Source organism: Nannospalax galili, unplaced genomic scaffold, assembly GCF_000622305.1.
Source record: "Nannospalax galili isolate Female #2095 unplaced genomic scaffold, S.galili_v1.0 scaffold1387, whole genome shotgun sequence".
Classification (NCBI taxonomy): Eukaryota; Metazoa; Chordata; class Mammalia; order Rodentia; family Spalacidae; genus Nannospalax; species Nannospalax galili.
The window spans coordinates 1,175,077-1,187,699 of NW_008355976.1; the positions used below are offsets into that span (position 1 = coordinate 1,175,077).

At 41.0% G+C, this 12,623-nt stretch overlaps 1 pseudogene; it reads left to right on the forward strand.

The window, feature by feature from the left end:
- The first annotated feature begins 2,869 nt into the window (after positions 1 to 2,869).
- Positions 2,870 to 4,425, forward strand: LOC103750828 (annotated as a pseudogene).
- Positions 4,426 to 12,623: the final 8,198 nt, after the last annotated feature.

Genomic DNA, 12,623 nt, shown 5'->3' on the forward strand with positions numbered 1-12,623 from the left:
ATCAATGGCCACTGCTTGAAGTTGAATAATGGGGAGGCCCAAGAAGTCACTATCTCACTGTGATACAAGAGAGATCGCCCTACATCTTCACCCTCTCCAAGGCTCAGGGACTTTTTCAGAAGATTGGCAGAAAGATTGTAAGAGCCAGAGGAAGGGGTGGAGTGTGTCCTGAGGGGTACTTGTTCCTCCAAGGGGTGGGGCCTGTTGCAGAGAATTGGCTGCGGAGAAGTAGCTACAGAGAGGGAGGTGCAGTGGAGAGTTAGCTGTGGAGGGAGGAGTGTTGGTGCCATCTTGGCAATGGTGGTGTGGAAAAAATGGCCCCGGTGTGTTGCCCATGTGGACATGAGAGGGGGCATTTACCAACCTGGGGTGAGACTGCAGGCCCATGAGGCCTGGACGAAAGCTAACAGAGACTGTGGGTGGGGTGCAGAAGCAATCTGGAATGGCAGGCCGCTGAGCCACAGAGCAGAACGGGGCACCGGGTGTTCATCTTTTGTGGGTCACTGGGTGTTCTCCTTTGTAAGTTACTCTATTTCCCCTACCCAGGATATAAACTATGAAAAATTCAGATAAAGATGTGTTATATGGTTTGTCTAATAGCACCAGGAGCAAGGGACCCTAAGAGAACTTGGGCAACAGGGGGACACTTATTCAAACCACCACAACATTGTTGGCCAAATGCTACCCCTGTTCCTCTCAAGAATTTTCCATTATCTCTAACTGAAACCTGAAACTCATTACTAATCAATTACTAAGTTCTTTTTTTTAAATTTACTTTGAATTTCATACTTTCATTTAAGGCATTTTGATCAAATCCATGCCCACTCCCTCCCCTCCAACTCTTTCCATATCTCCCCATCACTTTTTCCTGACAACTTCATGTACTCCCAAATACCTTTGACATTTTTGGCCTTTGGAACAGAATGTGTTGCTAAGAGACCCAAGGACATTTTGACTTTTAGCCAAGAAGCTGGCTACTGTTCTTTGGGGTCTTTTCACCCTAACTGCCTAGCCAATTCCTACCTCCTATTCTTATCATGCCATCCTCTGAAGGGGTTCTTCCATGCTGAAGAGGGATTCAGGGTGAGGCAATTGGGGTACCCCTTCAGTGAGTCTATCTAAATGACTCCCAAATTGCATAACTCAACTGTAGGGAGAAAAGAAAGTCTTTGACTGGTGACTAGGAGATGTGAAGGAGAAGTAAAGGCAAGAGTAGTTAGCATTACAAGTTCCAGACAGAAACCAGAAAAAAGTCAGAATAGGGCAAATTTCAAATGTTCATGTCAGAGTCCATTGAAATTTCTTGATGAGAGCTTCCAAAACTACTATAGTTTTTGAATATTTTATACTGACAAAACTGTACTGTCAAGCTTCAACAATAGTGTGAAATTTGTCACTGTTCCTATAATGTGTTTTCCATTTACTCTCTTTCCAAATTATCCATCCTGCACAATGTCTTTCAATGTAATAATGTTACTTCTAAAAGAAAGAAATGCTAATAAAATATTTTTTTTTGTTTTTGAGAAAGAATCTCCCTGTAGCTCCAGCTCTCCTGGAACTGGCTATGTGGACCTGGCTGGCCTTGAACTCACAAAGATCCCCCTGCTTCTGCCTCCCAAGACCTGGGATTAAAGGTGTGTGCCACCATGCCCAGCTAATAAAAATATTTTAACATAAATAATGCTTCATTAAGGTGAAAAGGTAAATGATCAGTTGGAACAAACTGAACTCTTTATATGACATTCTGGGCTAAGGGAGAAAGGACAACTCAAACACTTAAATTCTACTGAAATCCAGGAGATGCTGCACCATGTTGAGCAGTTTAAACATGATTCCTTTTATAAACAATTTAGTCATGAACTGAAGTAAGGGATGGTCTGTTATGAGATCTGGACTACCTTTGAAAAAATATTTCAAAATAAAGATTAACCACAAGGAAAAGGATAAGGAATTCGGAGGATAAATATATTAGAATGAAAAATAGATCACCAGAATTTCAGAAAGAGTAAAAGTCATCTGTGGAGGCAATGTTACTGGGCTTAGGGGGTCATAGCCTGTGCCCCAACAAGCCAGGTTTGGCCACCTGCCCTCAATAACCCAATGAAAGGAGACAAATTAACTGTGGTGGCATTCTTCTGTGGCCCACGCCCCCTGCCCCACTGTCTTAGGTCAAGATCTCTCCTTCACGGTCAGTCTGTCCTGAGAGATCATCTGACAAGTAGTAAATCTTTCTCAAGAAGACAATTTCCTCAAATGAAGAAGACATAAAAATATAGACAGTCTTTTCATTAAGGAATTTCTTTGAGAATCATTATAGATTAAAGAGGAACAGGTGGGCAGGATGGAACACACCTGACACCTCTGTCTTCTCAGGAGGCTGAAACAGAAGAATAAGTTTGAAGCCAGCATGGTCTGTAGAGTGAGACCCGGATTAATCAATCAGTCAAACAAAGAATCATTTTTTTTAAACAAATGTGATAATTGCCCCAAAGAGGGCAATAATGTTCTTAGGAAGGCTACCTACCTTTTCTGGTCAAGCACAGACAGTGCATAAGTATAAAGTATAACTGCATTATGATAATTTTATAGCAAGAGATTAGGGAACAGATACCCAGCTTTAAAAGACTCCTTAGGTAGGTAACCATGAGAACAGAAAGGGCTGAGAAGTGATGAACTGGATAAATAATAGGAGGATTTCGCATCTTAAGGAGAAGAGAAATTTTGCAAACACCCAATGGAAAAGAACAAGCTGTTTACCAAATGAATTTTTCTGGGGTTTGATCCCTAGCACTGCATAAAACCGGGTGTGGCCTGGGCCACGCTGAGCGGGTTCACATTGCTTTCGATCTCTCTTTGAGCTGGCCCAGGGATGGCAGCAGTGAACACCCTGAACCCCAAAGTCGAGGCGGCCCAGGCGCAGGAGGTGCTGTTGGTGAACATCAGTACCACACAGGGCCTGCAGGATGTGCTGAGGACCAACTTGGGGCCTAAGGGCACCATGAAGATGCTTGTTTCTGGTGCTGGAGACATCAAACTTACTAAAGATAGCAACATACTGCTTCACAAAATGCAAATTCAACACCCAACAGCCTCTTTAATAGCAAAAATGGCCACGGCCCAGGACGACACAAATGGGGTTGTTACTACTTCCAGTGTCCTTATCATTGGGGAGCTGCTGCAACAGGCAGACCTCTGCATCTCTGAGGGTCTTCATCGCAGATAACAACTGAAGGCTTTGAAGGTGCGAAGGAAAAGGCCTTCCAGTTTCTGGAACAAATTAAACAGAGAAATGGACAGAGAAACACTTATCTGTGTGGCTAGAACATCTCTATGAACTAAAGTTCATGCCCGGCTTGCAGATATCTTAACAGAGGCTGTAGTGGACTCCATTTTGGTCATTAAGAAAAAAGATGAGCCCATTGACCTCTTCATGGTTGAAATCATGAAGATGAAACATACGTCTGAAACAGATACAAGCTTAATCCGAGGGTTAGTTTTGGATCATGGAGCATGGCATCCTGATATGAAGGAAAGAGTAGAAAATGCATACATTCTCACATGCAACATGTCCTTAGAATATGAGAAAACAGAAATGAATTCTGTTTTAACAAGGGCGCAGAAGAGAGAGAAAAACTAGTAAAAGTTGAATGAAAATTTATTGAAGACAGAGTTAAAAAATAATAGAATTGAAGAAGAAAGTCTATGGTGACTCAGATAAGGATTTGTTGTTATTAATCAAAAGGGAATTGACCCCTTTTCCTTAGGTGCCCTTGCAAAAGAAGGCATAGTTGCTTTGTGCATAGCAAAGAGGAGAAATATGGAGAGGCTGACTCTTGCTTGTGGTGGGGTAGCTCTGAAGTCCTTTGATGACCTGAATCCTGACTGTCTGGGACATGCAGGGCTTGTGTATGAGTATACACTGGGAGAAGAGAAGTTCATCTTCATTGAGAAATGTCACAATCCCCATTCTGTCACATTACTGGTCAAAGGACCACACTGACTTAAATCAAGGATGCAATAAGAGATGGCTTGAGAGCTGTCAAAAATGCTATTGATGACAGTGGCTGTGTTGTCCCAGGTGCTGGCACCATAGAAGTGGCCATGGCAGAAGCCCTGTGTGAAGGGTGGGGCTCAGCTTGGAGTCCAGGCATTTACAAATGCCTTGCTCATTATTCCCAAGGCTCTGGTGTAGAACTCTGGTTTTGACCTTCAGGAAACATTAAAGTTCAAGCCAAATATTCAGAATCGGGTCAGCTTGTCGGTGTGGATCTGAACACAGGTGAGCCAATGGTAGCAGCAGAAGTAGGAGTATGGGGTAACTATTGTGTGAAGAAACAGCCTCTTCACTCCCGCATGGTGATTGCCACCAACATTCTCCTGGTAGATGAAATCATGAGAGCTCAAATGTCCTCTCCAGAAGGCTGACCTGTCCCTTTTATCTGAATCTGGAAGGCCACAGGGGAAAAATGATCATTTTTGTCCAGGATTCAAGTGATTTTTCAAAGGAATTTCTTTTTGCCACATGAAGAAAGGAGAGAACACTTGTCACTATTCAAATTACAATACTGTAAAATCATGATTACAGTTTTTTTAATTTTTAAAAATTTATTATTTATTTTTACGTGTATGCATGTATTGCCTGCACGTAAGTAAGTACACCTGTGTCATGCAGTGCCTGCTGAGGTCAGAAGAGGCTGTCGGATCCCTTGGGATTGGAGTTATGGACGGTTGTAAGCTGCCATGTGGGTGCTGGGATTCGAACCTGGGTCTTCTGCAAGAACAACCAGGGTGCTTAACTGCTGAACTCCAGCCCCAATTACAGTATTTTTTTTTTTATTACACTGTGTACACACATAAAGCAGGTCCTCTTTCCCATTGAGCAAGATGTCTTAGCTGCAATGATGGGAAATTACCTGTTGAGATGAGCATGTTGTCTGCTTTGTTCCTTAAATGTTTGAAAAATTGTGGTGGTTTAACTTTCCTAAGATGGGCATGGTGGTGTATATCGGTAATCCCAGCATTTGGGAAGTAAAGCCAGGAAGGTGAAGTCTGAAGGCAATTTGGTCTACATGAGAACCTGTCTTAAAAGAAAAATAACAATTTTTTTCTTATGAATATATTTTGAATTAGCAGTTCCCTGTTAAACATTTAAGTTTTATGCTACTGTAAATCAAAACTGGGTAATTTATGCTTTTAGAAACATCTCTAATAAATACTTATGAGTAAAAAAACAAACAAACTGGGTGTGATGGCACATGGGGCATGGAGGCAGGAAGATTAAGAGTTCAAGGTCATCCTTGTAATAAACTCAGGGTCACACACACAATGACCGTCCCTCCCACTGAAGCATCTCTGCAAGGCAAAACCTCTGATTTAGAGGGTGATATATTCACAAAGGGGGAGGAGCAAGAACACACAAGCTGGCCTCTGCCTTTTACTCTTAACCCAAGGGGGACTGGGCTGTTCCTTATTGGCTGAGGTTCAACTTCACAGTGCTCCTGATTGGCCACTTTGGAAAACTGCGAGGAGGGAGGTCATTTTCAGGAAGTTGGTCACAACTAGCTGACCAAACATTCCTTTCTTAGAAGAAGAAAGTAGGGTGAAGTGAGGGAAAGCAGGCACACAGAAGAGATTAGGCCGCTCACAAAGGACATGCCTGAGTGGAGATAACAAGTCTGGGAGCCGGTGGGTATCAGGGCAGTCGGGGAGGGGAGGGGCAAGTACAAAGTTTAACAGTGTTTGACCGAAAAGACTGATGTTGAAAGTTTCTTGCAATCCTGGACTACATAGTTAGATTTAGGCCAGCACGGGCTACTTAAAACTCTGTATCATTTAAAACATTATCATAGGAGAGCCAGGACAAAAAGGTTGGGAGGAAATATAAACAACAGTAAGAAAAAGAGTAAAAGGCATACACTGTAGTTTGGAGTAAATATTTAAATAAGGGCCTTGATTCACTACAGCATCCATTCAAGGAATTTGTTTCTTAGTGTTACAGTGGCAGAAGCCCTTTAAGAGAAATCTGGTCAAAAGTATAAGAATTTCTGGCCTGGATAAAGACTCAGCCTTCCAGTTTTGCCAGATCCCTGGGTTATAGGACCACTCCTAGAAAGGCAGGTTCACTTTAAGTTATGCTAAAGACGTGGGAAGAATACCTAGTGTGTTAATGAGGTGATGAAATTTTCCTGCCCAGAATTCTTACTTCTTGGGGAAGTTCCTATGGATCAGGGTGACAGACATGTGGCCCACCATAAGTCCTGTCTGGTTTTCTCAATTCTTCAGAAGACCATAACCTCTCCTTTCTTCCTTATATCTCTTTTCTAGTCATACTTCCCGAATGTTTTGGGCTGCCCTAACATTTTGGATGTTGTATGTTCTCTCTAAAGCTCCCTTTCCATTCTTACCATGTGGCTGCTAGTCCACCTGTGAGACCTTCATGTTGACTCTAAACCAGCACGGCTTCAGGACTTTTTTCCTTCACCCCTGCATTCTCCTCCCCAGGGAAGCCACTGACATTTACAGCTTGCCTGCTCTGTGGGTCTTTTCTTGAATTCTTATAACATTGTTCTAAAGCTTCCATTTGAGCCCATTCTTACATTCTTTTATGAATGAGACTACGGGTCCTAGAAAGGGACCCTGTTCTCTGTATCACTAGTTTAAGATTTACTACTTTTCAGATGACCTATGGGAGACTGATCCTGAAAGAGAGACTTTGATCTGGGACAATGGTGGGCAGAGGAATGCCACATCTTGCTGGACTGTTTAGTTATGCATATCTCTTGCTTTCTTTTTAAATTCTCCCCTCATGTCTGGACCCCCTGAAGACAGACTTGGGGATGTTGATGGATCTTTTTGTCCCTATTTGAAATGTCTAATGGAAGAAGAATGTTAAATTTAGGAAAAGTCCATTTTAAATTAAAAACAAGGATTCAGAAGTCAAAGAAATGATCTCCAGCATAAATTTGAATAATACTTGTATGGAAATGGAGCCTCAAAGACCACTTACTAGACAACCTCATGGGGGATAGAAGTTTATTTGAGAGCAGATAGACTGTTGGGCTGCCTCTCGGGGAGAAGAGAAACAGCAACAAGCAGGGGACATCAGATATCTTTTATAATAGGCTGATAGGTGGTTGGGTAACTTAATGACAGCCTGGGCAGTTTAGCTCAGTCTCCCAATAAGCAGAGGGACTTTACTGGGGCTAAGTTTGAATCTGCCATTTTAGAATGTTGGGAGCTGTGCTGTCATTTTAGGAGCCTGCCAGGAACCTAGAAATACTGTTGTAGTAAAATTACCTAAATGTCCCATTCAAGCCTGAGAGTTAGGAATGCAAGACAGTGAAAGAGAAAATTAGAAAATTCCAGAACTGGGGCTAGAGAGATGGCTCAGTGAGTTAAGATACTTGCCAGCAAGCCAGACACACTGAGCTCCATCCGCATGAGCTCCATCCACAGGACCCAGATGGAGGAAGGAGACAACTGACTCCTACGAGTTATCCCCTGCTTCAACCTGTATGCCTTGGCACATGCACCTGCCTCCAAATAATAAATAAATAAATAAATAAATAAATAAATTAATAAATAATGTAATTATAAAAATTCCAAAAACCCTTTTCTTTAAAAAAAAAAAATGGTAGGGAAGCATGTTCTGGTTGGGAACACAGAGAAAGTGAGGATGGCTGGGAATCATCTGGAAGGCTTTTCAAAACAGGTCTCTGGGCTCCACCCTCAGAGTTTTTGATTTAGTGGCTTGGGGCTCAGATTTGCATTTGTAATTAATTAATTAATTAAAATTTTAAATTGAGCTTTTGTAAGTTTATTAAACAGTTCTTAATCAAATTTAGGCCCCTTCCCCCATCCATGCCCCTCCATCCCCCCAATGGACTTCATGTATTCCACCATACATGGTAAGTCCTATCCAGTCGAGCATTTGTACCCAGATGTCCTTCAGTGTAAATTCGTCCACTGGAATCTAATCAGCCCATCTAGAGATTGTATGTAAGGCATACTCTCCCTCATCCAGCATCAGTCTCCAGTAGTTCTCAGTCTAGGGCCCCCCACTGCCCATTTCTCTCCTCCCCTCTGGGCTCTTGTTTAATTGAGCTGGTATGGGTTCTGTGCTCGATGCCACCATTGCTACACTTTCCTGTGGTCATGAACCAGTCCCTCTTTCTGCCCCTCTTCCATAATGGTCCCTGAGCCGTGTGTGGGTTGAGGTTCAATATTTTCAGTTGCTGCTGATGCTGCTAGTTTGAGGACACTTTGAGAAGCTTTAAGGTGCTCATTGATTTAGGAATATTTGCAATGCAAGAATTTCCTTTTCTTTATTTTTGTTTTTATTTTATGTGCATGAGTATTATGCCTGCATATATTTAAGTGCACCTGTGTCATGCAGTGCCCATGGATGACAAAGGAGGGTGTTGGATCCCCTGGAACTGGAGTTATGGATAGTTGTTAGCCGCCATGTGGGTGCTGGGATTTGAACTTTTCTGCAAGAGTAGCCAGTGCTCTTAACCACTGAGCTGTCTCTCCAGCCCAAGAATTTCCTTTTCAAGAGACATGTATCATATGAGTTTGTTGCTATATTGAGTTTGCTCCAACCCCACGATGAAGCGGCATGGTTACCTTTACTGTTTAGTATTCCTGTTACAAGTTTTGTTTTGGTCTTTTTGAGACAAGGTCTCTCTGTAGCCCAAGCTGGCCTGGAACTCACTATGTAGACCAAGCTAGTCTTGAACTCACAGATGCTTCTTCCTCTTGACTGCTGGGATTAAAGGTGTGTGCCACCACACCCGGTTTCCTGTTACAATTTTAACACTATTACTCTCTTAATAAATTACACCAAGTAATAGAATTAAATTAACTTTAAATATATGGACTTTCAGAATGAAACTATGTAGACATAACTTTAAGAAACAAACAGCCCCAAATCAAAATAAAAAGATTCATGAATACCTGATATAGAAATTTCTGAGAAAAATACTTATGAAAAAAACTTTCAAATATTATCATAGGTTAATCAGGACAAAAAGTTGGGGGGGGGGCGGAGGAAACAGGCACGCACTGCAGCTTGGAGTAAATATTCAAATGATTATTAAAAAAATTTTATTTATTATTTTTATTTTATGTGTATGAGTATATTGCCTGCATGTATGTGAGTGCACCTGTGTCATGCAATGCTGCAGAGGTCAGAAGAGGGCTTCGGATTTCCCCTGGAACTGGAGTTAAGGACGGTTCGCAGCCACCATGTGGGTGCTGGGAATCTAACCCAGGTCCTCTGCAAGAGCAGTCAGTGTTGTTAACCGCTGAGCCATCTCTCCAGCCCCTCTTTTTTAAAAAATTATTTATTTAATAACCACATGTTTAGAAGAAGCATTTCATTACAGCATTAACATATTCAATAACAATTTCCAGAGCAAAGATGCATCTCTTTCAAAATTGGTTGTGAATTTTTGGGTTCACAGTTGAATTAATGCAGTTATACCATATTGAACTCAGTATAAACCCTATAAGACGTAAAATTGAATGAAGTTTTAAACTTTACAAAAGATCTCTATTTTTAAAGATTTATTTATTTATTATTTATTTTTGATGTTCTAGAAGATTTTTATTCTTGGCATCATTTCCAGCTACCGCTGTTAACCAGTCCACAGGGCCATGAGCATTCTGCCGCTTGGTGAGGCTGTCTTCAGTACTGTGGCTTGTGTTTCACATTACAGAATTCCATCTGGCAAACAAGGAGGGCAGCAAAGACGAACAGGGCTTTGTTTCCTTCTTTGGGCAGCAGCTCCTCTGGGAACAAAGTTTGATTATAGGTGAATCATCTTTGGAGTTTGGCCATAGGACCTTCTTCCCTTGCTTCTCCCGGAAGCTTCTGGGAAAGTATCTGATAATTATTGGGAAATAAATTCTGATCTTTAGCACAGAAGAGCAAACCAAAGTTTGAGAGGTAAACGTGACCGTGTAGGGACACAGCCAGCTCTGGTGAACAGACACCAGGTGAACTTAGGTTACTGAAAAATATGTGGAAGTCTTAGTCATAGTTACTCTGCATCCGCCACACCAAGAATTATGTCATGAAGGTAGAATTCAAATGCAGGGTTGACTGCTATATTTCCAGCACTTAGCACCAGGCCGGATACATAGTTGTTGCTCAATACCTTTTATGGCAAGGGTAAGAAGTATCAAAGTATTTCCAGGTGAAAGAAACAAAACAAGAAACAAACAGAAAAACCTTGCTAACAACAACACATTTGGTTTACCTATCTATGGACTATTTCTGCTTTTTTTTTTTTTTTTTTTCATTGAGACACAGCTTCATATAGCCCAGGTTGCTTTTGAATTTGCTATGTAACCAAGTCTGTCCTTGCCCTCCTGATGATCCTGCCTTAGCCTCTCAAATGCTGGCACAACAGGCCTGGGCTACCACATTGAGCACTCTTGCCTTTTCAATAGTTTTCACAGTAGTTATTTTTGTAACACACTTGTAGTCCATGAGCATTTGGCTGCCACTTTGCTACCAAAGGTATGCCCCAATGAAAGTTGGGTGAAAAGTAGTTTGGATGGTCAGATGGCAGGTCCCAAAAACTCCAAGGAAGAGATGGGCTGTGCAGAGTAGTTAAGACCAACCTGTCTGGGGGCTGGAGAGATAGCTCAGCAGTTAAGAGCACTGACTGCTCTTGCATAAGACCTGGGTTCAAATCCCAGCACCCACACGGCAGTTAACAACTGTCCATAACTAGTTACAGGGGATCTGATGCCCTCCTCTGGCCTCCATCAGCATTGCACAACACAGGGGTGCCCTTACATATATGCAGGCATAACACAACACACATAAAAAATAAATTAAAAATTTTTTTAAAAAAGATCACCCTTCCTGGATTTCTGGCTAAGAAGGCAGGAAAAATGTTCATTGTTTTGTGAAGGTCACAATCTGATCCTCTATATATACTTTACCCCCCTTACATGGATACAGGGAGAGGAAGGAAAAGAAGAGAATATCTAATATTTGATATTTATTTAATTGGCTTATTTCTAACAATAAAAGTTCTCATTGTAGAAGAATAACTGATCATAGAAATTTAATCAAGAAGCCAAAACAAAATTGTCTTATAGCTAATGCTCACATTGGCTTATATTATTGTCATACACTGAATTCCAAGTTATCTGAAAAAAAAAATGTGGACTTGGCAAAGATGAGTCTTATTGTCAATTGTTTCAAATTGGATGCTCCTGGCACCAGGGACTCTGGGAATGAGTCTAGAAGTCGAAATCCACATTACGTTGACTTTGGTCCTACTCCAAAAGCATTCTATTTCAGGGAGATGTAAGATGAAGGCTTTTCAGGGAAGAGCATTAATATTATCCCCTAGCACATCATAATAGTTTCTCAAGTAACATGTATTAAGTAAATTAAGGTTACTTTGGGTTTCTAAGAGTAGAAGAGTATATGACATTATTTTGGATATTGGCATGGGATTTGTACACTCTAGAACAGTTTCTTCTCTTTGCAGCTGGTAATGTTTTTTTCTGTTTATGAAGAACACACATTCTTGCACTGGTACAAGGGTCCTGGGCAATGTGGCACAGACAGAGTTCCTGTGCATTCCTCAGAAGAGCCAGCAATATCACTCCCTGATGGTGAGTTGCTTCTTCATCACAGGATTTTAGCTTTTCCTTTCTTCACTGTAGAAGAGAGAATTTCAAGGACGAGAAAACTGATTTTCTATGTTTGATTAAATTGGATAGCATTTCACTGTTCTTTGAGAATCAGAGTTCTTACAACTTCCTCTTTCTATTCATTAATGCCTCCAGCCTCTCCCCCAAACTGCGTATTTTTAATTTTTTAAAAAAAGTTTATTTAATAACCACATGATTAGAAGAAGCATTTCATTACAGCTTTACATATTTGATAACAATTTCCAGGGCAAAGATACATCTCTTTCAAAAGTGGCTGTAAATTTTTAAGTTCACAGTTGGATTAATACAGTTATACAGTATTGAACTCAGTATAAACCCTGTAAGATGTAAAATTGAATGAGTTTTAACCTTCAAAAGATATCTCCATTTCATTTTAAAATATACTGTTTCTTACAGAAGGACTCATTGTTTTTACTACTAACACTTTGATGTTGGCACATGTGTCTCTAATCTCTATGTATCTGATTATTACTAGTCACAATCGGTTACACTTGGATCTTTGGCACATGAGTATGGATATAAAATCATCAGGTAGATTTGAATGGTAATGTTTATTACCTCTACTAATTAACATGAAGTAAATTTTTATTCTTCTTCCTCAAATATAACTCATTTTTTATTTGTTGATTTTTTTGTGTGCATATTATACAGAACATCCCAAACAATCTTATTCATCCATATACCCATTTCCCAAATGGCACCCTCCCACAGACCCCCCCCCCCACTGGAGCCCTTATACTCTGTCATCCCTGTTACTGTCCACTGTGTTGTCGGCACCTCCAGCTGTTCCCAAGTGCTTGTCCATCTGCATATCTAGTCAGCCTATCTAGAGTTCCTTGTTTTAGGAAGGTCAGCTCCTCATCTAGCAGCAATCAGTTGTCAACATTCCTTTAGATAAGATTGGGGTCTGCTGTTCATTTTCC